Source organism: Choloepus didactylus, chromosome 3 (assembly GCF_015220235.1).
Source record: "Choloepus didactylus isolate mChoDid1 chromosome 3, mChoDid1.pri, whole genome shotgun sequence".
Classification (NCBI taxonomy): Eukaryota; Metazoa; Chordata; class Mammalia; order Pilosa; family Megalonychidae; genus Choloepus; species Choloepus didactylus.
In genome coordinates this window covers 101,580,640-101,606,445 of record NC_051309.1, presented here as the reverse complement: position 1 = coordinate 101,606,445, position 25,806 = coordinate 101,580,640, and the positions used below count along the sequence as shown (strand labels likewise).

The 25,806-nt window shown below is 37.8% G+C and overlaps 1 pseudogene; it reads right to left on the bottom strand.

Moving 5' to 3' along the window:
• Positions 1 to 8,072: 8,072 nt before the first annotated feature.
• LOC119528732 lies at positions 8,073 to 9,041 on the bottom strand (annotated as a pseudogene).
• Positions 9,042 to 25,806: the final 16,765 nt, after the last annotated feature.

Genomic DNA, 25,806 nt, shown 5'->3' with positions numbered 1-25,806 from the left:
ACCATTATGACTCAGTTCAGTGACTTTGGGGGCCTTATCAAAGATCAGTCGGCCATAGATCTGAGGGTCTATCTCTGAATTCTCAATTAGATTCCATTGATCTATATGTCTATCTTTGTGCCAGTACCATGCTGTTTTGACAACTGTGGCTTTATAATAAGCTTCAAAGTCAGGGAGTGTAAGTCCTCCAACTTCGTTTTTCTGTTTTAGAGTGTCTTTAGCAATTCGAGGCATCTTCCCTTTCCAAATAAATTTGATAACTAGCTTTTCCAAGTCTGCAAAGTAGGTTGTTGGAATTTTGATTGGGATTGCATTGAATCTGTAGATGAGTTTGGGTAGAATTGTCATCTTAATGACATTTAGCCTTCCTATCCATGAACATGGAATATTTTTCCATCTTTTAAGGTCCCCTTCTATTTCTTTTAGTAGAGTTATGTAGTTTTCTTTGTATAGGTCTTTTACATCTTTGGTTAAGTTTATTCCTAGGTACTTGATTTTTTAATTGCTATTGAAAATGGTATGTTTTCCTTGAGTGTCTCTTCAGTTCGTTCATTTCTAGCATACAGAAACATTACTGACTTATGTGCATTAATCTTGTATCCCGCTACTTTGCTAAATTTGTTTATTGAGATGATTATTTGATTTTTCCCTTTCGAATCGTTAATGTGTTGTAATACATTGATTGATTTTCTTATGTTGAACCATCCTTGGATGCCTGGAATGAACCCCACTTGGTCATGGTGTGTGATTTTTTTAATGTGTCTTTGGATTTGATTTGCAAGTATTTTGTTGAGGATTTTTGCATCTATATTCATTAGGGAGATTGGCCGGTAGTTTTCCTTTTTTGTAGCATTTTTGCCTGGTTTTGGTATTAGATTGATGTTAGCTTCATAAAATGAGTTAGGTAGTGTTCTATTTTCTTCAATATTTTGAAAGAGTTTGAGTAAGATTGGTGTCAGTTCTTTCTGGAAAGTTTGGTAGAATCCCCTGTGAAGCCATCTGGCCTTGGGCATTTATTTGTGGGAAGCTTTTTGATGACTGATTGGATCTCTTTGCTTGTGATGGGTTGATTGAGGTCTTCTATTTCTTCTCTGGTCAGTCTAGGTTGTTCATATGTTTCCAGGAAACTGTCCATTCCCTCTACATTATCCAGTTTGTTGGCATACAGTTGTTCATAGTATCCCGTTATAATTTTTTTAATTCCTTCAGGACTTATGTCACCTTTTTCATTCGTTATCTTGTTTATATGGGTCTTCTCTCTTTTTGATTTTGTCAGTCTAGCTAGGGGCTTGTCAATCTTGTTGATCTTGTCAAAGAACCAACTTTTGGTGATATTTATCCTCTCTATTGGTTTTTTGTTCTCTATGTCATTTATTTCTGCTTTAATCCTTGTTATTTCTTTTCTTCTACTTGGTTTAGGATTGGTTTGCTGTTTATTTTCTAGCTTCTTCAGTTGATCCATTAGTTCTTTGATTTTGGCTCTTTCTTCTTTTTTAATATATGTGTTTAGTGCTATAAATTTCCCCCTCAGTACTGCTTTTGCTGCATCCCATAGGTTTTGGTATGTTGTGTTCTGATTTTTATTCATCTCTATATATTTAGCAATTTCTCTTGCTATTTCTTCTTTAACCCACTGATTGTTTAGGAGTGCGTTGTTAAACCTCCAGGTATTTGTGAATTTTCTAAGTCTCTGATGTTTATTGAGTTCTAATTGTATTCCATTGTGGTCAGAGAATGTGTTTTGAATAATTTCAATCTTTTTAAATTTATTGAGGCTTGTTTTATGTCCCAGCATATGATGTATTCTGCAGAAAGTTCCGTGAGCTCTAGAAAAGTATGTATATCCTAATAATTTGGGATGTAATGTTCTGTATATGTCTGTTAAATCTAATTCATTTATCAGATTGTTTAGGTTTTCAATTTCCTTATTGGTCTTCTGTCTGGTTGATCTATCTATAGGAGAGAGTGATGTGTTGAAGTCTCCCACAATTATTGTGGAAACGTCAATTGCTTCTTTTAGTTTTGCCAGTGTTTCTCCCATGAATTTTGTGGCACCTTGATTGTGCGCATAGACATGTATGATTGTTATTTCTTCTTGTTGAATTGCCCCTTTTATTAGTATGTAGTGGCCTTCTTTGTTCTCAAAACATCCCTGCATTTAAAGTCTATTTTATCTGAGATTAATATTGGTGCACCTGCTTTCTTTTGGCTGTAGCTTGCATGAAATATTTTTTTCCATCCTTTCATTTTCAATTTCTTTGTGTCCCTGTGTCTAAGATGAGTCTCTTGTATGCAACATATTGATGGTTCATTTTTTTTTTAATCCATTCTGCAAATCTATATCTTTTAATTGGGGAGTTTAATCCATTTACATTCAATGTTATAACTGTGAAGGCTTTTCTTGAATCAGCTGTCTTCCTTTGGTTTATGTTTGTCATATATATTTTTCCCCTCTCTCCATTAATATCCTTTATTGCACCCATACCAAATCTCTTTAGTACTGAACCTTTCTCCAAGTCTTTCTGTCCTTCCTTTGTTTCTCTGTCTGTAGGGCTCCATTTAGTATCTCCAGTAGGGCAGGTCTCTTGTTAGCAAATTCTCTCAGCATTTGTTTGTCTGTGAAAAATTTAAGCTCTCCCTTAAATTTGAAGGAGAGCTTTGCTGGATAAAGTATCCTTGGTTGGAAATTTTTCTCACTCAGAATTTTAAATATATCGTGCCACTGCCTTCTCGCCTCCATGGTGGCTGCTGAGTAATCACTACTTAGTCTTATGCTGTTTTGTTTGTATGTGGTGAATTGCTTTTCTCTTGCTGCTTTCTGAACTTGCTCCTTCTCTTCCGTGTTTGACAGTGTGATCAGAATATGTCTCGGAGTGGGTTTATTTGGATTTATTCTATTTGGAGTTTGCTGAGCATTTATGATTCGTGTATTTATGTTGTTTAGAAGATTTGGAAAGTTTTCCCCTACAATTTCTTTGAATACTCTTCCTAGACCTTTACCCTTTTCTTCCCCTTCTGGAACACCAATGAGTCTTATATTCAGACATTTTATAATATCTATCATATCTCTGAGGTCCGTTTCGATTTTTTCAATTTTTTTCCCCATTCTTTCTTTTATGCTTTCATTTTCCATTCTGTCATCTTCCAGGTCATTGATTCATTGTTCAACTTCCTCTAGTCTTGTACTATGAGTGTCCAGAATCTTTTTAATTTGGTCAACAGTTTCTTTAATTTCCATAAGATCATCCGTTTTTTTATTTAGTCTTGCAATGTCTTCTTTATGCTCTTCTAGATTCTTCTTGATATCCTTTGTCTCCCGTACTATGGTCTCATTGTTCATCTTTACTTCTTTGAGTAGGTGCTCTAGGTGCTGTGTCTCTTCTGATCTTTCGATTTGGGTGCTTGGGCTTGGGTATCCATATTGTCTGGTTTTTTCATATGCTTTATAATTTTCTGTTGTTTTTGGCCTCTTGGCATTTCCTGAACTTGATAGGGTTCTTTTAGGATTTGTTGATCAATTGAAGTCCTTATCTCTAATTTATCAGATCTACAGTTTCATGGAGTACACTTTCTCTAACTAACCAGCAGGTGGCGTCCACGAGCCACCTGTTCTCCACAAGCCTGTTTTCCCCTGCTTTGCCTTTGTGGTGAGTAGGGGAATGAGTCTTGTGGGGTCCAGTTGGTGTACCAAGCTTGCGTGTGTAGTTGGTGTTTCCCACCCTGTATATGGGGTGTGTTTCTGGGCAGTCAGGGAAGGGGGGGGGTGGCTCTAACAATCAAATCTCCCTGGTGATCCTGGAGTTTTAAAGCTGCTGCAATAGTCGAATCCTTCAGTTCAGTCCTGCCACAGTTTGTCTCTCCCACTGACCCACAAGTCCTTGGTATTGGTGTATGGCTCCTGAGACTTGTGAGTGGGTCCCTCTTCCAGGCCGTGCACCCCCTCGTCCTCTGTTGAGGGATGACTGTGCTATGTCACAGGTGAGTGCTGTCCCCCCAGGGTGGTTCTGGGCTCCTGGGCTGTGTAGGGAGGCTCCCAGTCTGCTGAAATGATGGCTGAATGGGGCTTTATTGATTCACACTGCTCCACCTTCCCAACTCTGGGAAATTCAACTGAGGTTGAAGGGAAGGCTAATGTCCACACCCAGTTTTGTGGTGTGTGCCTGTTATTTGAAGCATTTCTGTCACACTGGGTTGTTTGGGGCAGCTCTGGGCTATGGGCTGGCGATGGGCAGGAGTGTTTCCTGTCCACCAGGATGATGGCTGTGAGCAGACACCCCCCTTTTCTTGGGAAGTTGTGGTATTTAGTGAATTTTCTCAGCCACTGGATTATTGCCTTTTGTCTCAGAGCTCTCCTAGTTCTGCTCTTGACTTGACCTGCCCAAATAGCAAGTCTTTGAAGCTTTCTGTATTGGGCTTCTTAGAGTAATTGTTTTAGAAAAAGAAAAAAGGATAAAAAAAAAAAAGGGGTCTCCTCACAGATCTAATGGGTTATTGAAATGCTAAGAGACAAAGCAATTAGGGCCATTAAGGAAATGTCCACAAGGCAGAGAGATCAGCTTTTCTTCGGGATTTGCATATGAGCCTCAGGGCCTGAGCTCTGCCCTTCCCCTTTCTATGTTTACCAGAACTCCAAAAATCCTCCGCTTTTATTTTGGAGTTTTTCGTGTTGTTTTTTTTCTATGCCTGTCTCCTCTCTTCTGGGCTGGCTCCTCTCAGATTCTCTGGTGTCTGGTTTCAGTCTATCCATGGTTGGAGTCTGGATCAGTAGAATGAGTTTGCGATAAGAGCTGCCACTGCAGTTCTCCCTTCTCCTTCCCAGAGCTGACAGCCCCTCCTCCCATGCAACTGAGCCTGGCAGGGAGGGGTGTGGGTCCCCTGACCACAAAAACTTACAGATTTCGCTGATCTCAGCAGTTCCACGTTTTCATGAGTGTTGTATGAAGTATGCCCAAAGTCAGATTGCTCTGTGGTGTCCAGTCCACACAGTTCCTGGCTTTCTACCTACTTCCCTGGAAGAGTAACTAAAACATACAGCTCACCAGTCCGCGATCTTGCCCTGCCTCCACTCTTGTTTTTTTTTTTTTTTAATCTTCATTTTATTGAGATATATTCACATACCACGCAGTCATACAAAACAAATCGTACTTTCAATTGTTTACATTACCATTACATAGTTGCACATTCATCACCTAAATCAATCCCTGACACCTTCATTAGCACACACACAAAAATAACAAGAATAATAATTAGAGTGAAAAAGAGCAATTGAAATAAAAAAGAACACTGGGTACCTTTGTTTGTTTGTTTCCTTCCCCTATTTTTCTACTCATCCATCCATAAACTAGACAAAGTGGTGTCTGGTCCTTATGGCTTTCCCAATCCCATTGTCACCCCTCATAATCTACATTTTTATACAACTGTCTTCGAGATTCATGGGTTCTGGGTTGTAGTTTGATAGTTTCAGGTATCCACCACCAGCTACCCCAATTCTTTAGAACCTAAAAAGGGTTGTCTAAAGTGTGCGTAAGACTGCCCACCAGAGTGACCTCTCGGCTCCTTTTGGAATCTCTCTGCCACTGAAGCTTATTTCATTTCCTTTCACATCCCCCTTTTGGTCAAGAAGATGTTCTCCGTCCCACGATGCCGGGTCTACATTCCTCCCTGGGAGTCATATTCCACGTTGCCAGGGAGATTCACTCCCCTGGGTGTCTGATCCCACGTAGGGGGGAGGGCAGTGATTTCACCTTTCAAGTTGGCTTAGCCAGAGAGAGAGGGCCACATCTGAGCAACAAAGAGGCATTCAGGAGGAGACTCTTAGGCACAAATATAGGGAGGTCTAGCCTCTCCTTTGCAGCAACCGTCTTCCCAAGGGTAAAACTTATGGTAGAGGGCTCAACCCATCAAACCACCAGTCCCCTATGTCCGTGGTCATGTTAGCAACCATGGAGGTGGGGTAGGCGAATACCCCTGCATTCTCCACAGGCTCCTCAAGGGGGCACTACATCATTTTTTTTTCCTTGTTTTTCTTTCTTTCTTTTTTTTTTTTTAACTTTCCCTTCTTTTTTAAATCAACTGTATGAAAAAAAAAGTTATAAAGAAAACAAACATACAATAAAAGAACATTTCCAAGAGACCATAACAAGGGAGTAAGAAAAAGACAACTAACCTAAGATAACTGCTTAACTTCCAACATGTTCCTACTTTACCCCAAGAAAGTTACATAATATAGCAACCTTTCTGTGAACTTGTTCCTACTATATCCATCAGAAATTAACAGACCATAGTCATTTCTGGGCATCCCCAGAACGTTAAAAAGCTTATCTGTTCTTCTTGGATTGTTGTTCCCCCTTCCTTAATTACTCTCTACTGCTAGTTCCCCTACATTCTACATTATAAACCATTTGTTTTACATTTTTGAAAGTTCACATTAGTGGTAGCATATAATATTTCTCTTTTTGTGCCTGGCTTATTTCACTCAGCATTATGTCTTCAAGGTTCATCCATGTTGTCATATGTTTCACGAGATCGTTCCTTCTTACTGCCGCGTAGTATTCCATCGTGTGTATATACCACATTTTATTTATCCACTCATCTGTTGAAGGACATTTGGGTTGTTTCCATCTCTTGGCAATTGTGAATAATGCTGCTATGAACATTGGTGTGCAGATATCTGTTCATGTCAGTGCTTTCCGATCTTCCGGGTATATACCGAGAAGTGCAATCGCTGGTTCGAATGGTAACTCTATATCTAGTTTTCTAAGGAACTGCCAGACTGACTTCCAGAGTGGCTGAACCATTATACAGTCCCACCAACAATGAATAAGGGTTCCAATTTCTCCACATCCCCTCTAGCATTTGTAGTTTCCTGTTTGTTTAATGGCAGCCATTCTAACCGGTGTTAGATGGTATCTCATTGTGGTCTTAATTTGCATCTCTCTAATAGCTAGTGAAGCTGAACATTTTTTCATGTGTTTCTTGGCCATTTGTATTTCCTCTTCAGAGAACTGTCTTTTCATATCTTTTGCCCATTTTATAATTGGGCCGACTGTACTATTGTCATTGAGTTGTAGGATTTCTTTATATATGCAAGATATCAGTCTTTTGTCAGATACATGGTTTCCAAAAATTTTTTCCCATTGAGTTGGCTGCCTCTTTACCTTTTTGAGAAATTCCTTTGAGGTGCAGAAACTTCTAAGCTTGAGGAGTTCCCATTTATCTATTTTCTCTTTTGTTGCTTGTGCTTTGGGTGTAAAGTCTAGGAAGTGGCCCCCTAATACAAGGTCTTGAAGAAGTTTTCCTACATTATCTTCTAGGAGTTTTATGGTACTTTCTTTTTTTTTTTTTTTCAAGAAGATATCAAATTGTTTATTGATTACACATGATAATGGATGATACAAAAGCTTCATTTCCCATCTATAACTTCATCTAGTACCATTATTCAATTTAGATATACTGCATAGGATGTGCCAACAATCATTTTTATAACCAAATGAAATTCTGTAAGTTTGCTTGGGTGACCCTTTTAACTGATGAACTTCAGTTCACAACACAGTTAACTGTCAGTTCAACTATACCAAGTTTTCTGAAAACGAAAGGCTTCTCTGCCCACAAATTGGTCTGCTAAGATTGTAAATGAATTTTGAATGGAACCTGGCATCACCCTGAAGGAAATCTAACACTGTTGGGGCAGTTTATCAAGATGGCTTCAGAGTAGACTAACTTTACACAGCACATTTAAAAAAAACACATTTATTCAGCGTCATGATCAGACTATTACATTTAGCAATCAACAGCATGGGTGCAAAAAAAAAAAATCTACATTAAAACCCTTTGTTGGAATGCTTTACACTTTCCACAGAACAGAAACTAAAATAACCTGTTATACAATTAGTCACAAATACAGTCCTCGTGTTTTTTTTTGCCCATACACATGAGTATTGTCTAAAACACGTCTTCTTTGTAGCAGCTAGGCCCTGCCACCACTGTGCTTGGCTTAGTTCACAAATCTGTTGTAACCTGTAGCTTCCCTGTCACTTCTCTGGCTCTCCTCTCCTGCTAAACTTTGTTTCCCAGCGATAATTAAAACCTTCTGCCACTACCATAACTACTGCTGCTGCTGGAACCGCCATAGCCACCTTGGTTTCGTGGTTTGACAAAGTATTGGCCTCCACCACCATAAGGGCCAGAGCTTCTGCCTCCAAAGTTTCCTCCCTTCATGGGTCCAAAATTTGAAGACTGATTGTTGTAACTGCCAAAATCATTGTAGCTTCCGCCACCTCCAAAATTGCTTCCATCATTACCAAATCCATTATAGCCATCCCCACTGCCACCATATCCATCACCACCTCGGCTGCCACCAAAGCCACCATGACCACTGAAGTTTCCTCCTCGACCAAAGTTGTCATTCCCACCAAAACCACCTCCGCGACCACCACCGAAGTTTCCAGAACCACTTCGACCTCTTTGGCTGGATGAAGCACTGGCCATCTCCTGTTTAGACAGGGCTTTTCTTACTTCACAGTTGTGGCCATTCACAGTATGGTACTTCTGAATGACAATCTTATCCACAGAGTCATGGTCGTCAAAGGTTACAAAAGCAAAGCCTCTCTTCTTGCCACTGCCTCGGTCAGTCATGATTTCAATTACTTCAATCTTCCCATACTGCTCAAAATAATCTCTTAGGTGATGTTCTTCAGTGTCTTCTTTAATGCCACCAACAAAGATCTTTTTCACAGTTAAGTGGGCACCTGGTCTTTGAGAGTCTTCTCTTGAGACAGCCATCTTTGGTTCCACAACTCTTCCATCCACCTTATGTGGTCTTGCATTCATGGCTGCATCCACTTCCTCCACCGTAGAGTACGTGATAAACCCAAAGCCTCTGGAGCGTTTGGTGTTTGGATCTCTCATTACCACACAGTCCGTGAGCGTTCCCCATTGCTCAAAATGGCTCCTCAGACTTTCATCGGTTGTTTCAAAGCTTAGCACCCAATGAAAAGCTTCCGCAGCTGTTCAGGCTCTTTAGGAGACTCTGACTTAGACATGACGGCAGTGGGAAGAAAGAAATCAACGATGTTTCCTCGGCGGCGTCCACGGGCAGAAAGGCTATGGTACTTTCTTTTATATTGAGATCTTTGGTCCATTTTGAGTTAATTTTTGTGTAGGGGGTGAGGTAGGGGTCCTCTTTCATTCTTTTGGATATGGATATGCAACTCTCCCAGCCCCATTTGTTGAAAAGACCATTATGACTCAGTTCAGTGACTTTGGGGGCCTTATCAAAGATCAGTCGGCCATAGATCTGAGGGTCTATCTCTGAATTCTCAATTCGATTCCATTGATCTATATGTCTATCTTTGTGCCAGTACCATGCTGTTTTGACAACTGTGGCTTTGTAATAAGCTTCAAAGTCAGGGAGTGTAAGTCCTCTAACTTCGTTTTTCTTTTTTAGAGTGTCTTTAGCAATTCGAGGCATCTTCCCTTTCCTAATAAATTTGATAACTAGCTTTTCCAAGTCTGCAAAGTAGGTTGTTGGAATTTTGATTGGGATTGCATTGAATCTGTAGATGAGTTTGGGTAGAATTGACATCTTAATGACATTTAGTCTTCCTATCCATGAACATGGAATATTTTTCCATCTTTTAAGGTCCCCTTCTATTTCTTTTAGTAGAGTTATGTAGTTTTCTTTGTATAGGTCTTTTACATCTTTGGTTAAGTTTATTCCTAGGTACTTGATTTTTTTAGTTGCCATTGAAAATGGTATCTTTTTCTTGAGTGTCTTTTCAGTTTGTTCATTTCTAGCATATGGAAACATTACTGACTTATATGCATTAATCTTGTATCCCGCTACTTTGCTAAATTTATTAGCTGTAGTAGCTGTATCATCGATTTCTCAGGGTTTTCTAGATATAAGATCATATCATCTGCAAACAATGACAGTTTTACTTCTTCTTTTCCAATTTGGATGCCTTTTATTTCTTTGTCTTGCCGGATTGCCCTGGCTAGCACTTCCAGCACAATGTTGAATAACAGTGATGACAGCGGGCATCCTTGTCTTGTTCCTGATCTTAGAGGGAAGGCTTTCAGTCTCTCACCATTGAGTACTATGCTGGCTGTGGGTTTTTCATATATGCTCTTTATCATGTTGAGGAAGTTTTTTTCAATTCCTACCTTTTGAAGTGTTTTTATCAAAAACGGATGTTGGATTTTCTCAAATGCTTTTTCAGCATCTATTGAGATGATCAATTGATTTTTCACTTTTGACTGGTTAATGTGTTGTAATACATTGATTGATTTCCTTATGTGGAACCATCCTTGCATGCCTGGAATGAACCCCACTTGGTCATGGTGTGTGATTTTTTTAATGTGTCTTTGGATTCGATTTGCAAGTATTTTGTTGAGGATTTTTGCATCTATATTCATTAGGGAGATTGGCCGGTAGTTTTCCTTTTTTGTAGCATCTTTGCCTGGTTTTGGTATTAGATTGATGTTAGCTTCATAAAATGAGTTAGGTAGTGTTCCATTTTCTTCAATGTTTTGAAAGAGTTTGAATAAGATTGGTGTCAGTTCTTTCTGGAAAGTTTGGTAGAATTCCCCTGTGAAGCCTTCTGTCCATGGGCATTTATTTGTGGGAAGATTTCTGATGACTGATTGGATCTCTTTGCTTGTGATGGGTTGGTTGAGGTCTTCTATTTCTTCTCTGGTCAGTCTAGGTTGTTCATATGTTTCCAGGAAATTGTCCATTTCGTCTACATTATCCAGGTTGTTGCCATACAGTTGTTCATAGTATCCTCTTATAATTTTTTTAATTTCTTCAGGATCTGCAGTTATGTCCCCTTTTTCATTCATTATTTTGTTGATATGGGTCTTCTCTCTTTTTGATTTTGTCAGTCTAGCTAGGGGCTTGTCAATCTTGTTGATCTTCTCAAAGAACCAACTTTTGGTGATATTTATCCTCTCTATTGTTTTTTTGTTCTCTATGTCATTTATTTCTGCTTTAATCCTTGTTATTTCTTTTCTTCTACTTGGTTTAGGTTTGGTTTGCTGTTCATTTTCTAGCTTCTTCAGTTGATCCATTAGTTCTTTGATTTTGGCTCTTTCTTCCTTTTTAATATATGCGTTTAGTGCTATAAATTTCCCCCCAGCACTGCTTTTGCTGCATCCCATAGGTTTTGGTATGTTGTGTTCTCATTTTCATTCTTCTCTATATATTTAGCAATTTCTCTTGCTATTTCTTCTTTAACCCACTGATTGTTTAGGAGTGTGTTGTTTAACCTCCAGGTATTTGTGAATTTTCTAAGTCTCTGATGGTTATTGACTTCTAATTGTATTCCATTGTGGTCAGAGAATGTGCTTTGAATAATTTCAATCTTTTTAAATTTATTGAGGCTTCTTTTATGTCCCAGCATATGATCTATTCTGGAGGAAGTTCCATGAGCACTAGAAAAGTATGTGTATCCTGGTGATTTGGGATGTAATGTCCTGTATATGTCTGTTAAATCTAATTCATTTATTAGATTGTTTAGGTTTTCAATTTCCTTATTGGTCTTCTGTCTGGTTGATCTATCTATAGGAGAGAGTGATGTGTTGAAGTCTCCCACAATTATTGTGGAAAGATCAATTGCTTCCTTTAGTTTTGCCAGTGTTTCTCTCATGTATTTTGTGGCACCTTGATTGGGCGCATAGACATTTACGATTGTTATTTCTTCTTGCTGAATTGCCCCTTTTATTAGTATGTAGTGGCCTTCTTTGTCTCTCAAAACATCACTGCATTTGAAGTCTATTTTATCTGAGATTAATATTGCTACACCTGCTTTCTTTTGGCTGTGGCTTGCATGAAATATTTTTTTCCATCCTTTCACTTTCAGTTTCTTTGTGTCCCTGTGTCTAAGATGAGTCTCTTGTATGCAACATATTGATGGTTCATTTTTTTTGATCCATTCTGCGAATCTATATCTTTTAATTGGGGAGTTTAATCCATTTACATTCAACGTTATAACCGTGAAGGCATTTCTTGAATAAGCCATCTTATCCTTTGGTTTATATTTGTCATATTTTTCCCCTCTGGCTATTAATATCCTTTATTGTACCCATACTGAATCTCTTTAGTACTGAACGTTTCTCCAAGTCTCTCTGTCCTTTCTTTGTTTCTCTGTCTGTAGGGCTCCCTTTAGTATCTCCAGTAGGGCAGGTCTCTTGTTAGCAAATTCTCTCAGCATTTGTTTGTCTGTGAAAAATTTAATCTCTCCCTCAAATTTGAAGGAGAGCTTTGCTGGATAAAGTATTCTTGGCTGGAAATTTTTCTCACTCAGAATTTTAAATATATCGTGTCACTGCCTTCTTGCCTCCATGGTGTCTGCTGAGTAGTCATTAGTTAGTCTTATGCTGTTTCCTTTGTATGTGGTGAGTTGCTTTTCTCTTGCTGCTTTCAGAGCTTGCTCCTTCTCTTCTGTGTTTGACAGTGTGATCAGTATATGTCTCGGAGTGGGTTTTTTTGGATTTATTCTATTTGGAGTTCGCTGAGCATTTATGATTTGTGTATTTATGTTGTTTAGAAGATTTGGGAAGTTTTCCCCAACAATTTCTTTGAATACTCTTCCTAGACCTTTACCCTTTTCTTCCCCTTCTGGGACACCAATGAGTCTTATATTCGGACGTTTCATATTATCTATCATATCCCTGAGGTCCATTTTGAGTTTTTCAATTTTTTTCCCCATTCTTTCTTTTATGCTTTCATTTTCCATTCTGTCATCTTCCAGGTCACTGATTCGTTGTTCAACTTCCTCTAGTCTTGTACTATGAGTGTCCAGAATCTTTTTAATTTGGTCAACAGTTTCTTTAATTTCCATAAGATCATCCATTTTTTTATTTAGTCTTGCAATGTCTTCTTTATGCTCTTCTAGAGTCTTCTTGATTTCCTTCATATCCCGTACTATGGTCTCATTGTTCATCTTTAGCTCTTTGAGTAGCTGCTCTAGGTGCTGTGTCTCTTCTGTTCTTTTGATTTGGATGCTTGGGCTTGGGTTATCCATATCGTCTGGTTTTTTCATATGCTTTATAATTTTCTGTTGTTTTTGGCCTCGTGGCATTTGCTGAACTTGATAGGGTTCTTTTAGGATTTGTAGACCAATTGAAGTCCTTTTCTCTACTTTATCAGATCTATAGCTTCGTGGAGTACACTTTCTCTAACTAACCAGCAGGTGGCGTCCACGAGCCACCTGTTCTCCACAAGCCACTTCTCCCCTGCTTATCCTTTTTTGTTGAGTGGGGGAGTGAGTCTTGTGGGGTCCAATTGGTGTACCAAGCTTGCGTGTGTAGTTGGTGTTGCCTGCCCTGTATATGGGGCATGTTTCTGGGCAGTCAGGGAGGGGGGGGTGGCCCTAACAATCAAATCTCCCTGGCGATCCTAGAGTTTTAAAGCTGCTGCAATAGTCTAATCCTTCAGTTCAGTCCTGCCACAGTTTGTCTCTGCCACTGACCCACAAGTCCTTGGTATTGGCATATGGCTCCTGAGACTTGCAATTGGGCCCCTCTTCCAGGCCGTGCACCCCGGGTCCTCTGTTGAGGGATGACTGTCCTATGTCACAGGTGAGTGCCGTCCCCCCAGGGCGGTTCTGGGCTGCTGGGTGTGTTGGGAGGCTCCCAGTCTGCTGATATGATGGCTGAATGGGGCTCTGTTAATTCACACTGCTCCACCTTCCCAACTCTGGGACAATCAGCTGAGGTTGCAGGGAAGGCTAATGTCCATGCCCAGTTTTGTGGAGTGTGCCTGTTATTTGAAGCACTTCCATCACACTGGGTTGTCTGGGGCAGCTCTGGGCTATGGGGCTGGCGATGGGCAGGAGTTCCTGGCTTTCTACCTACTTTCCTGGAGGAGTAACTAAAACATACAGCTCTCCAGTCCGCCATCTTGCCCCGCCTCTCCTCCTCTCTTCTTTTTAATTTGGGTGTTTGGGTCATCCATATCTTCTGGTTTCTTCATATGCTTTATAATTTTCTTTTGTTTTTGGTCTCTTGGCATTTGCTTATCCTGATAGGATTCTTTTAGGATATACAGAGTTATTTAAACAATTATCTATAATTTGACAGAGCTACAGCTTGATGCAGTGCACTTTCCCTGGTCTACCAGCAGACAGCACTCCCAAGCCACCTCTTATCCTCAGTCCAGTTCTCCTGAACTTCATTTATACAGTGAGTGTAGGTCCAAACCAGGTGGAAGTGCAATCAGTGCACCAATGGGAACCACCAGCCCTGTGGGTGGGGGTTATGTCCTGTGCAGTTTGTCAGGGAAGAGGGATTTAAGACCCAGTACTCCCAGTATTCCCAGGGTTGCAGCTGTGATACCCTGGGGCTGCAGAAGGTGTCCACCCCTTCAGCTCAGACTCTGCTCAGTCCCTCTCTTTCATGGACCCAGAAGTCCCTGGGTTTGGTGAAGGGCTCCTATCACTTCCATGGAGCTCCCTTGCCTCTTGTCTGTGCACCCTGCGGGCTTCTGTGGAGGAGGTGTTGTACTGTCACAAGCCAACCAAATCCTGAGTTCCCTTGAGGAGGCTCTCGGCCATAGTGTTGCGGAGGGGTAACTCCCAGCCCACTTCAAAGATGGTTGCGCAGGGTGTGGAAAATAACCCACTTGTGCAGTTGTCTGCTTGCTGCAGCGGTTCGTCCCTGACTAGGGCCGTCAGCTGTGGGTGTGCAAAGGACTATCACCCATGCCAGTTACCAAGGCAGGTGCCCGGAGCATGGAAGACACTCCCTCCTGTGATCGACTGCAGCTCCCTCTGCCTCTCCCTGGCCGCTCCCTGGGTCCCACTCTGACCTGCCTCCAAACACGAGTCTGGTTGCCATTTTCCCAGTGGCTCTCTGGATCAAAGACTTACACAATTTTGAATGCAAACTTCTCCAAGTGCTCAATCACTATGGATATGTAAGTCCCTGCCCAGCTGGTGGAACCCTGGAACTGGTATTCTGGAGCACTTTCTGTCTTTTACATAGTATTTTTCATGGAGGAGAATTTTCCACTGTCTCTCCTAATCTGCCATCTTGGATCTCTCTCTAAATACATTTTAAAAACAAAACAAATTGCAGTTCTTTGAACTGAACTTTTTTTGCCTACATTTTCATTCCTCTGGTGAGGTGCACAGAGTACATAAGGCAAAAGGATGGAGTCTAATGCTAAGTTAATGTGGATATATAAATTCAAAATGAAAATAATCTATAAAAGACATGAGCTCTGTGTATTTAATATTGCTTTTATGCATCTAGAGAAATATGCATGTAAGCAAGAATGGGACTGTACCTCCAAAACTTTGCAAGGCTATATCTATAAGGCAGCAGATACAATGTTTAAAAAGAAATACGAAAATTGATTGAGAGCTTAAAGAAAATAAATAGAATTCATTATTGAACATTGAATGTTACTATTAATATTTAAAACCATTGATTAGTATTGATTTTATCACTGTGTGTGTTTTTTTTCAAAAGGACCAGAACAACCTAGACTATATTAGATCATGAAGTGTGTTATCAAGTTGTTAAAATAAGTTGGTGAAATACTGGTACAAGGACAGGCATACACATTGATGAAATTGAATAGATAACCTATAAAATGGGAAGAATACATACCTTTATTTTGTCCTTTCTTTCATTAGTATTTATTCTATTTATCTTTAACCCACTAATTATCCCTCTCTCCCTCTGATCTAAACTATATATTTGTCATGTATCTCCATTTGATTTGAGATGACTGCAATAAAAACACTATGTATATATATATTATATATATATATATATTATATTATATATATATATATATATATATATAATTAAAAACTAAAACAAGCTCTAGAAAATTATGAATTAGAATTTAAGAACAGAGAGGACTCTTCATCCTCCATATACAGACAATCAAGTCCCATTTAAATCGGGCTATAACCTTCATGCTGGCCAAAGGAAAAAAAGAGATAAAGTCAGCTATGCATTCCCTAGTGTAAGAAAGAAAAAATGATTCCTTAGTTCCTTAGGGAAAGCAAAATATCTCCTAGCAGATTCTAAAAGGAGTTTCTCAGTTGGCATTCCTTAAAGGGGTCACAGAGTTTAGTTTGGGTAATAATTTCATTATTTCTACAAAATATGAAGAAATAGCTTTCAAAAAATTTGCCTTAAGATAATTTTTCTCTGAATGCCAAGGGCACAATAGAAGAATAGAAAAAGTACAACTTGATAAATGCATTTGTTAAGAGGATCAGGGCAAAAAACATGTTCCATCCATGTATATTAATCTGAAGGATCTTAATTCTCTAAGGTAGTGTTTCCCACCTGGGGCAGGCACATTCTAAAATGGCCTCCAGGGTTCTCACCCCCTGGGGTCTGCATCCTTATAATCCCTTCCTCTTGCATGTGAGCCTCACTTGTGAATATGATGGAATGTCACTCCTGTGATTATGTTTGGTTACATGACAGAAGAAATTTTGCGTTTTAAGGTACCGAATGAGTAGACTTCAGTTAATCGACAAAGAAGATTATTCTGGGTAGGCGTGACCTAATGAAGTGGTCTCTTCAAAGAGGTGAGAAGATTCTCCTGCTGGCCATAATGGAGCAAACTGCCTTGCTGTGGGGAAGGTCATATGGCAGAACTAACTGTGGGTTGCCTGCAGCTGCTGAGAATGGTCCCTGCTTGCCAGCAGTATAGTGAGTGGAGATCTCAGTCTTACAACTGCAAGGAACTGAATTTTGCCAATAACCAGTGGGTTTGGAAGAAGTTGCTGAACCTCAGATGAGTCTGCAGCCCCAGCCAATACATTGATTTCAGCGTTGGGAAGCCCCAAGCAGAGAAACAGTCACACACCATGCTAGATTTCTAAGCTACAGAAACTATCAGATAATAAATGGGTGCTGTTTTAAGCTGTTAAATTTGTGGTAGTTTGCAGCATAACAATAGGTAATTAACACACACCCTTCTTGGAAAATTCACAGACCAGTAAATTTCTTCAAAATATTTGGTCATAAACATGGTGGGGCCAACTTCATATTTTGGCAAATGAGGAAATTATCCACAGTAACAACTATTATAGAAATTAGAAACTGATGGCTGTGACCTAAATTCAGCCCCAGATCTATTTTGTATAGCTTACAAAGTTAATAAAAAAAAGTAGTTTTTTTCAGTTGCCAGCATTTTAAAATTGAGAAGCTTTGCACAAAATTTCTGGCCTCTTTTTAAAAGCAAAAGGGAACTTGGGTACCCATTCCACATGGAAATAATCAACTGGATTGATAACTTTGTAATACCTTCTTCCTCTAAATGGGGTATCTGCTTCCATTTTGCTATATTCACCCCCACTCCTTGTTTTATTGCACCCAAGTTATTTTATTCATTTCACTCACTTGCATTATTTGCCTGATCACTTTATTACAAATAAGGTAAATTATAAGACAAATACAATATAAAAGAATATGTATGTAAGACACAAATAAATATACATACTTATATATACATATAGATATATGGCACTTGTATACTTATATATCATCTATAAAAATAATCCAATATATTTTGCTTTATGGAAAAACTCTTTGTCTTCCTTCCTTTTATTTTCTTTATATTTCAAGGAACTTTCTAGTCTGGGAAACTGTCACTGTTTTAGGTTGCCCTTGGTTTAGACTCTCTTGGGTCACTGAGCCTCTTGAGGCCTCTTTACCAGAGAGTTGATACTATATAAAAATACCAGTAAGTATGCATAATTCCAGTTTTAAATATATTTTCAGATTTAATCTGTGTCTGATATTGCACTATGAGTCCTTTTCTTTTTTCTTTTTTTTAATTAGAGAACTTGCAGGTTTATAGAAAAATCATGTAGAAAGTACAACGCTCCCACATACCCCTCTTACCTATGCAGTTTTCCCTATTATTACCACTTTACATTTGTGGGATACCTTTGTTACAATTGATGAAATAACATTATTATAATTTTATGATTAACTATGGTCCATAGGTTACATTAGGATTAACTCTTTTTGTTATACAGTTTCACATTAAAAAAAAAAAATTCTTCCAGTAACACATACAACTAAAATTTCCCATTTTATCCACTTTGAAATATATAATTCAGGGTGTTAGTCACATTCACATGTTGTGCTACCATCACCACCATCCATTACTAAAAATTTCTATTGCCCTAAACAGAAACTTTGCAACATTTATGCATTAACTCTCCATTCCCTACCCTCTGGTAACCTGTATTCTAGTTTCTGACTCTATGAATTTATATATTTTAATTATTTCAAATCACTGAGATCATATAATATTTGTCCTTTTGTGTCTGGAATATTTTACTTAACATGGTGTCTTCAAGGTTCGTCCACGTTGTCATGTATATCAGAACTTCATTTCTTTTTATGGCTGAATAATATTCCATTGAATGTATATACCACACTCGGTTTATCCGTTCATCTGTGGATGGATACCTGGGTTGCTTCCATCTTATGACAAGTGTGAATAATGTCACTATGAACATCAGTGTGAAAATATCTGCTTGAGTCCCTGCTTTCAATTCTTTAAGTATATACCTAGAAGTGGGATTGCCAGGTTATATGGTAATTCTATACTTTAGTTTCTGAGGAATCACCAAACTTATTTCCACAGTGGCCACACCATTTTATATTTCTACCAACAATGAATGAGTGTTCCTATTTCTCCATATCTTCTCCAACACTTGTAATTTTATGTTTTTTAAATAGTAGTCATTCTAGTGGGTGTAAAATGACATCTCATTGTGGTTTTGATTTGCATTTCCCTAATGGCTAATAAAGCTGTGAGCATCTTGTCTTGTGCTTTTTGGCTTTGTGTGTATCATCTTTGCAGAAATGTCTATTCAAGCCCTCTGCCCATTTTTAAACAGATTTATTTGTCTTTTTGTTGTTGTTGTTGAATTGTAGGATTTCTTTATGTATTCTGAATATTAAACCCTTATCAGATATGTGGTTTCCAAATATTTTCTTCCATTCTGTAGATTGTCCTTTTACTTTCATGATGAAGTCCTTGGATGTACAAAAGTTTTTAATTTTGATAAGGGTTCATATATCTGTTTTTTCTATTGCTGTTTGTGTTTTAGTATATAAAATCTAAGAAACCATTGCCTAACACAATGTCATGAAGATGTTTCCCTATCTTTCTTCTAGGAATTTTATAGTTTTGGCTCCTATATGTAGGTCTTTGATCCATTTTGAGTTAATTTTTGTAACAGGTGTACAATAGGAGTCCACAGTCATTCTTTTGTAAATGGTTATCCAGTTCTTCCAGCACTATTTGTTTATACCAACACTGTATGAATTTGGTACCCTTGTCAAAAATCAATTTGCCATAGATGTGAGGGTTTATTTCTGAATTCTCAATTCAAAGCCATTGGTCTATAAATCTGCCCTTGTGCAAATACCATGCTGTTTTGATTACTATAACTTTGCAATTAAAAATTGTGAATTGTTAGTCCTCCAACTTCATTCTTCATTTTCAAGATGGTTTTGACTATTTAGGACCCCTTACCCTCCCATATAAATTTGATGATTGGCTTTTCCATTTCTACAAAGAAACTTGTTGAACTTTTGATTGGGATTGCATTGAATCTGCAAATCACTTTGGGTAGTCTTGATGTCTTAACCATATTTAGTCTTCCAATCCATGAATGGAATGTCCTTCTATTTATTTAGGTCTTTTTTGATTTCTTTAAGCCATATTTTGTATTTTTCTGTGTAGAAGACCTTTACATCCTTGGTTAAATTGGTTCCTAGACATTTGATTCTTTTAGTTGCTATTGTAGGTAGAAATTTTTTCTTGATTCCTCTTCAGATTGTTCATTACTAGTGTATAGAAACATTGCTAATTTTGCCTGTTGATGTTGTACCCTGCCACTTTGCTGAATTTGTTTATTAGGTATGCTGGTTTGGAGCTGAAAGGGCATGTTCTTTTGATCCATTCTTGTGGGTGCAGACCTGTTGTGGGTGGGACCTTTTGATTGGTTGTTTCAACTGAAATGTGACTCAGGCCCATTCTGAGTGGGTCTTGGTACTTTGTAAGAATATTAAAAAAAGAGACATTTGGAGAGAGCTTAGAGAGAGAGAACACCTTGGAGATGCTAAGAGAACCCACAGACCTTCAGAGAGAAAGCCACCGGAATCAGAAGCTGAAAGCAATGAAACCTGGGAGTGAAGGGCCAACAGAGGCTTGTCATGTGCCTTGATATCTGAGAGGAACCCTGGATCCCAGCAGCCTTTCTTCAGAGATGGTATCCTCTTGTTGATGTCTTAATTTGGACATTTTCTTGACCTCAGAATTGTAACTTGTAACTTAATAAATCCGCATTGTTAAAAACCAAACTATTTCTGGTATATTGTATTTCAGCAGCTTTAGCAAACTGAAACATTAGCTCTAGTAGCTTTGTTGTGAATTTTTCAGGATATTTTCTCTATAGGATCATGTCTTCTGCAAATAGGGAAAGTTTTACTACTTCCTTTCCAATTTGGATGCCTTTTATTTCTTTTCCTTGCCTAATTGCTCTGGCTAGACTTCCAGTACACTTTTGAATAAAAGTGGTGATAGTGGGCATCCTTGTCTTGTTCTTGATATTAGGGGGAAAGCTTACAGTCTTTCACCATTGAGTATGATGTTTGAGGTGAGTTTTTCATCTATGCCATTTATCATGTTGAAGAAGTTCCTACTACTTCTAGTTTTCTGAGTATTTTTATGAAGAAGGGTGCTGGATTTTGTCAAATGCCATTTCTGTGTCAGGTGAGATGATCATGTCAGTATGGGATGTTTTGAATTATTTGGGTTCTAGCCTATATTTTGCTTTCATGAATAGCACTGAGTTTCTAATTATTACCATAGTTCACCCAATCTCTTACTATGATTTAAAGTTTATCTCTGGCTAATTCCTTGAGTAAACTAAGGCTAGTTAACTTATCCAGGACAGCTTATCCTACTTAATGAGTTTGATTGGACTCCTTAATTGGGAAACAGTCAAGGATTTCATTTGTACTGATAATCTTTATCTTTTGGTGCGTCTCAACTTATTTTTTTCCCGTTACTATTTTAGATAGAACATGTAGATGTGGATAGAAATATTGAAGTCAAGGCAGCAAGTGACCTTGTAGAAAATTGAAAAAATGGTTATAATTCTTCCCATCCCTGTATGCACCCCTACTACAGTGTGGCTTTGCATATCCTCCCATCACAAGGTGGAATCTGTATTCCTTGAATCTGAGCCACTTGACTTGCTTTGAACCATGGGACAGTAGCAAATTTAAAAAAAAGAAAATTAGAGACTTTGATCATTGAGGCTTGCTCTCTCTTACTGCTCTTGAAAATCTACCATCATGTGAATGAGACTAAATAAGCCTGGCAGGATGATCAGAGCCATAGGGCTCACATAACTTGTTGCTTTAATTTGACAGCCAGTCAGTCTCTAGCCATGTGAGTGTAACCTTGGCTACCAGCTGACCACAGATACATGTAACGTGATCAAAAGGGACTTTCCCAATTTTATCACTGAAAATCTGTGTTCTGAGAATGTCAGTCCAGGAAAATTGGAGTTGTTGGTCACTCACTCTAGATATGCAATTGAGTCCAGTCTAGACTATAAGAAGATTCACCAGCTGAGTTCAGCCCAAATTTCTCACCCACAAAGTCATGAATTAATACATAGTAGTGGTTGATTTTTCAGATACTAAATTTTGGCATGCTTTGCTATGCAGCAGAAGTAAACCAATACAGATTTTTAGAGTAGTTCATTTATCTCATTTTAGAGATGAGAAAGTTGAGATTCAGAGTGATAAACTGACATAACCAAGGTCATGTATTTGCTAGGTATTAAGTTGGTCATGAAAACAAATCAAAGCCAATATTTAGAAATGCCAACCAAAGGGATACCATCTCCTTAAAAGTATCTAAAAAAACCCAAAGTTGATGAATATTTAACTGTGTCAGTAAATATGGTAAAACCATATAATATAGCATTTAAGGGCAAAGATTTTGGAGTCAGTATGAGTTCAATTCCTACTCAATCACTTTGGACCTTGGTCAAGTTACTTTGCCTATCTAATAACTAGTTTCCATTTGTGAAATGGACATATTTGTACCCATCTCATAGTTTTGAGAATGTGAGAATTAATTTGGCATATGGTTAAGAAAGCCATAAAAGGTAACTATTATTATTTTAAATATACAAGTCACAGCCATTTAAAAATAATCATGTTTGTGGCATTTTAATATCTGGTTTTTTGGACAATACTAATACAATGCTAGCACCACATAGAATATAGAGTCAGAAGCAGAGAGCCAAATTTCAGTTTTTATACTTCATTCCCCCTTATTTCTATAGATAGTTGTAAACATTTACAAATGCAATATTAGGAGATTGCCTGTGGTTAAGTAATTCCACTTTTTAGGACCTCTTTTCTGTTGATAGCACAGTTTGAAAAGAAAAATCCCTAACATATAGACCATAGTTAAAATTTTTTTCAATTGCTTTTATTTGCAGTTATTAGTCATTTTATTAGATGAGAGTGTTTCCATTAATTATACAGGCATATAACCATTGGCATTAAATTATAAAAAAATATTAAACATTTGTAAAACTAGCTTTAAAAATGTTTAAATGGTATATGATAACTCAGAAGCCAAAGACTCTGAAATATTCTGATTGAACTTAATGCCTCATTGAATGACAAGCTGGTACAGTTAAGAAGCGGAAATCCATTCAGGTAGCCAAAAACAAAACAAAACAAAAAGACACCAGCTGTAAACCCAGCTGCAGATAGAAGAAAGAAACATTACAGAAGAAGCTCTTAAACTTCTCCCTTACTGTAGTTTTTGTGAATGACCATTGTAGTGTCTCTGGTATGAGAGCACATTGAGAAGAAAAGACAAGATCAGCACCGTGACCACACCACAAGCCTCAGGAAAGGCATTGTCAGTTTATTGTTGAAGGCACAGTGTTTAACATTTCACTGGGGAAAACATTGCTTGGTATTTCAGGGGCAAAGCTGCTTCTCCAAAGCTTCCTCTGCTTATGGTCATCGTCTCATAAATTCCATGGTAATCAACCCAGCTCTCTCTATGGTGATCTCTGTAGGCATCTAATTTAAATAATTGATATGTAGTATTTACATAGAGGTTTGTTGTTTTTTTAATTAGAAAGAAATTATGACCTCTGAATTTGACATCTGCATGTTTTCCTACTATGGAAGATAATATGATCAGGTTGTAATTAGAATGCAAATAAGTTATTTGTAATGTAATTACTATTCTTTTAAAAGATTGTTACCAACCATTTTAAAACAAATAAAGAAGCTTATCTAATCTTTATTTTGAAGGGATGCATAAAGGAAACCTTAACCCTACATAAAAAAACCTTAACCCTAAGTATGCAAAATGATTTTTATGGTGTTTTAAAGGTACATAAGTGTGTACTTGCATAGAAAAAGCTCTCTATTTATTTATTGGATAGGTCTAAGGCACAATAGTAGCATTACTAGTTTCTCCAAGTAGCCCCACCAGGGAGCCTTTATCTTTCTCTGGTGAGACTGGAATGAGTTGGTAGTTCAAATTCCATTGCCCATTCATTCTCCTGAGACTTCAAACACGAGGGCCAATTATGATGGTGGGTGCTGGGATGTAGACTTGTGTCCACAATTAATCACACTGAGTCTGCCTCCGGTTCATGTTATAAGTCCAGTGGGTGACACTCAGGTGGCAGTGGCTCTCAGGTGCACATGGTCTGGGTTTGAACTGATGAACTGACATTCTGCAAGTGAAACCTTGTTACTAGTCCACTGAGTTTGTCAAAAGCCACCAATTACTTCCTTGGTGGGCTACCTTACACAGCTCTGGCCTTCACTTTCATATTGTCTTTTAAGGAGCAGGCCCTGATATTAGTAAAGAAGAGAGAATTCTGATATGTCACCTAAGAAACTGAACATGAGGTGGCTAAATAATTGCATGTTTTCTTCTGTGAGAGATAATATTTGATTAGATACAATAAAAAGGGGAAACCATTTGAATACTTAACTTTCAGCAATCTTACTTCAGAAACATTCATTTGACTTAACTAGGTAGAATATATTTTTAGAAATTACTATGCACACTTGAAAATATTTAGCCAAGACAAGGAAAAGTGTGAATTTAGGACATGAGAGGAATTACATTTAGTTAACATTGTATATGGTAAAAATTGTCAAGTTTTTATAATTCTGATTTGCTTTTGCTGAATGAGCAATATTTTATGGATTAGGTTTTACCTAGAGATGCTGCATACCATAGAGGAGCCTAATTAAATATTAAGCCAACAGCTTCCCTTTTAAAGGGAACAGGAAGGGAATTTTGTTTTAAAGTCCTTCATCAATTTGTATTAAAACTTTTATCTTCAATGTTTTTAAAAAATAAAAAATAAAAAGACTTCAACTCACAGTCCAAATTGTACTTTAAAAACATTTATCCTTTTAAATATATTATTTTTACAAAGCATAATCAGTGATCAAAAGATTGCAGTGATTTGTTTTTCACTTTTGCCTCCGGAGTATGTATGTGCATTTTCTATACTGATGACTCTTTTAATCTTGCAAGAACCACATCCCACAATGAATCACATTCTTTGAGTGTATAATTCAGTCCTTGACGCCAAGCTCTGAGGGGGAATATTGTGGTCATGCTGTCTGAACAGTGTGGTAGCTATGGCTACCTATATAATTCTTCGCAATGAAAAAAAGTGACAATGACATTAAATTTAATCAGGTTCCCCTTTTCTGTGGTTCCCACTGGGATGAGCCACTAGTGTCTTGCCTTAAATATTCAAAGGCCTTCCTGAGTAGTTTGCATGTGTTCATATACTGGGACAATGTCCTGCTAATACAGAACAATAGACCTGTCATGTATTTCTCTTGCAAGTGGATGTGAGTCTTAAGTTCTAAGCATAGGGTTTAAGAGCTGTTTTCCTGTCAGTGACTGTCTTCAATTAATTCTTAACAAACAGCAGTAAGGAAATATACATACACACTAAAGTGTAATGAACTTGATTATCTGAATTGGAAACTCAAATGTGGTAAAGAATGATGATTACAAAAATAGTAATAAAGCTCCCTAGGATTATTTGCAGTCACGTTCCATCTGATATGAAAGAAACAGTAAAAATACACTTGAAAAACATAACTAACAAATATTTAGGGACAGCAACCTATATTTATGCCCTGGTGCTTCTACAGAATATTCAAGTGGATATCGCTTTCTTTTGACTTACAGTTGAGAAATTATAAGAAATTTATATTTTATGCTCATTGCATGTACCTTGGAGGATGGTATGCTAATTAACCTTCAAAGGATGAAAAAAGTAAAAGGATGAAAAAAACAAAGGGATGTTTGCTGTAATCATCTGTGAATATTTGCAACAAATTTGTGCCATTTGTTTAAAATCTAAATGCTGGTAACTTTGATATTTGGAGAAACTAAAGAAAGACAAATGCAAATTAATTTCATTTCTCTCTGTCTTCTTCAGATAGGCAAAAACAAATAAACAAAAATTAGCAAACAAAACTCATTTCTAAGAAAGAACTGCACTTTGAGAGTAATGAAGAATTGTAGATGGCTTTTTCTAATATCTAAACAGAGTAATGCTGTCTTGAATGTGATATTAAAAACTAACACTGACAATCGGTCGGTAGTATTAATCAATACATTCGTATGGTATATTATAAATGTAAGAGTAATATTTAAATAGTTCACAATAGCCATAATATAATAAATGGTGAACTTCACCATTTTTTCAGACCTTT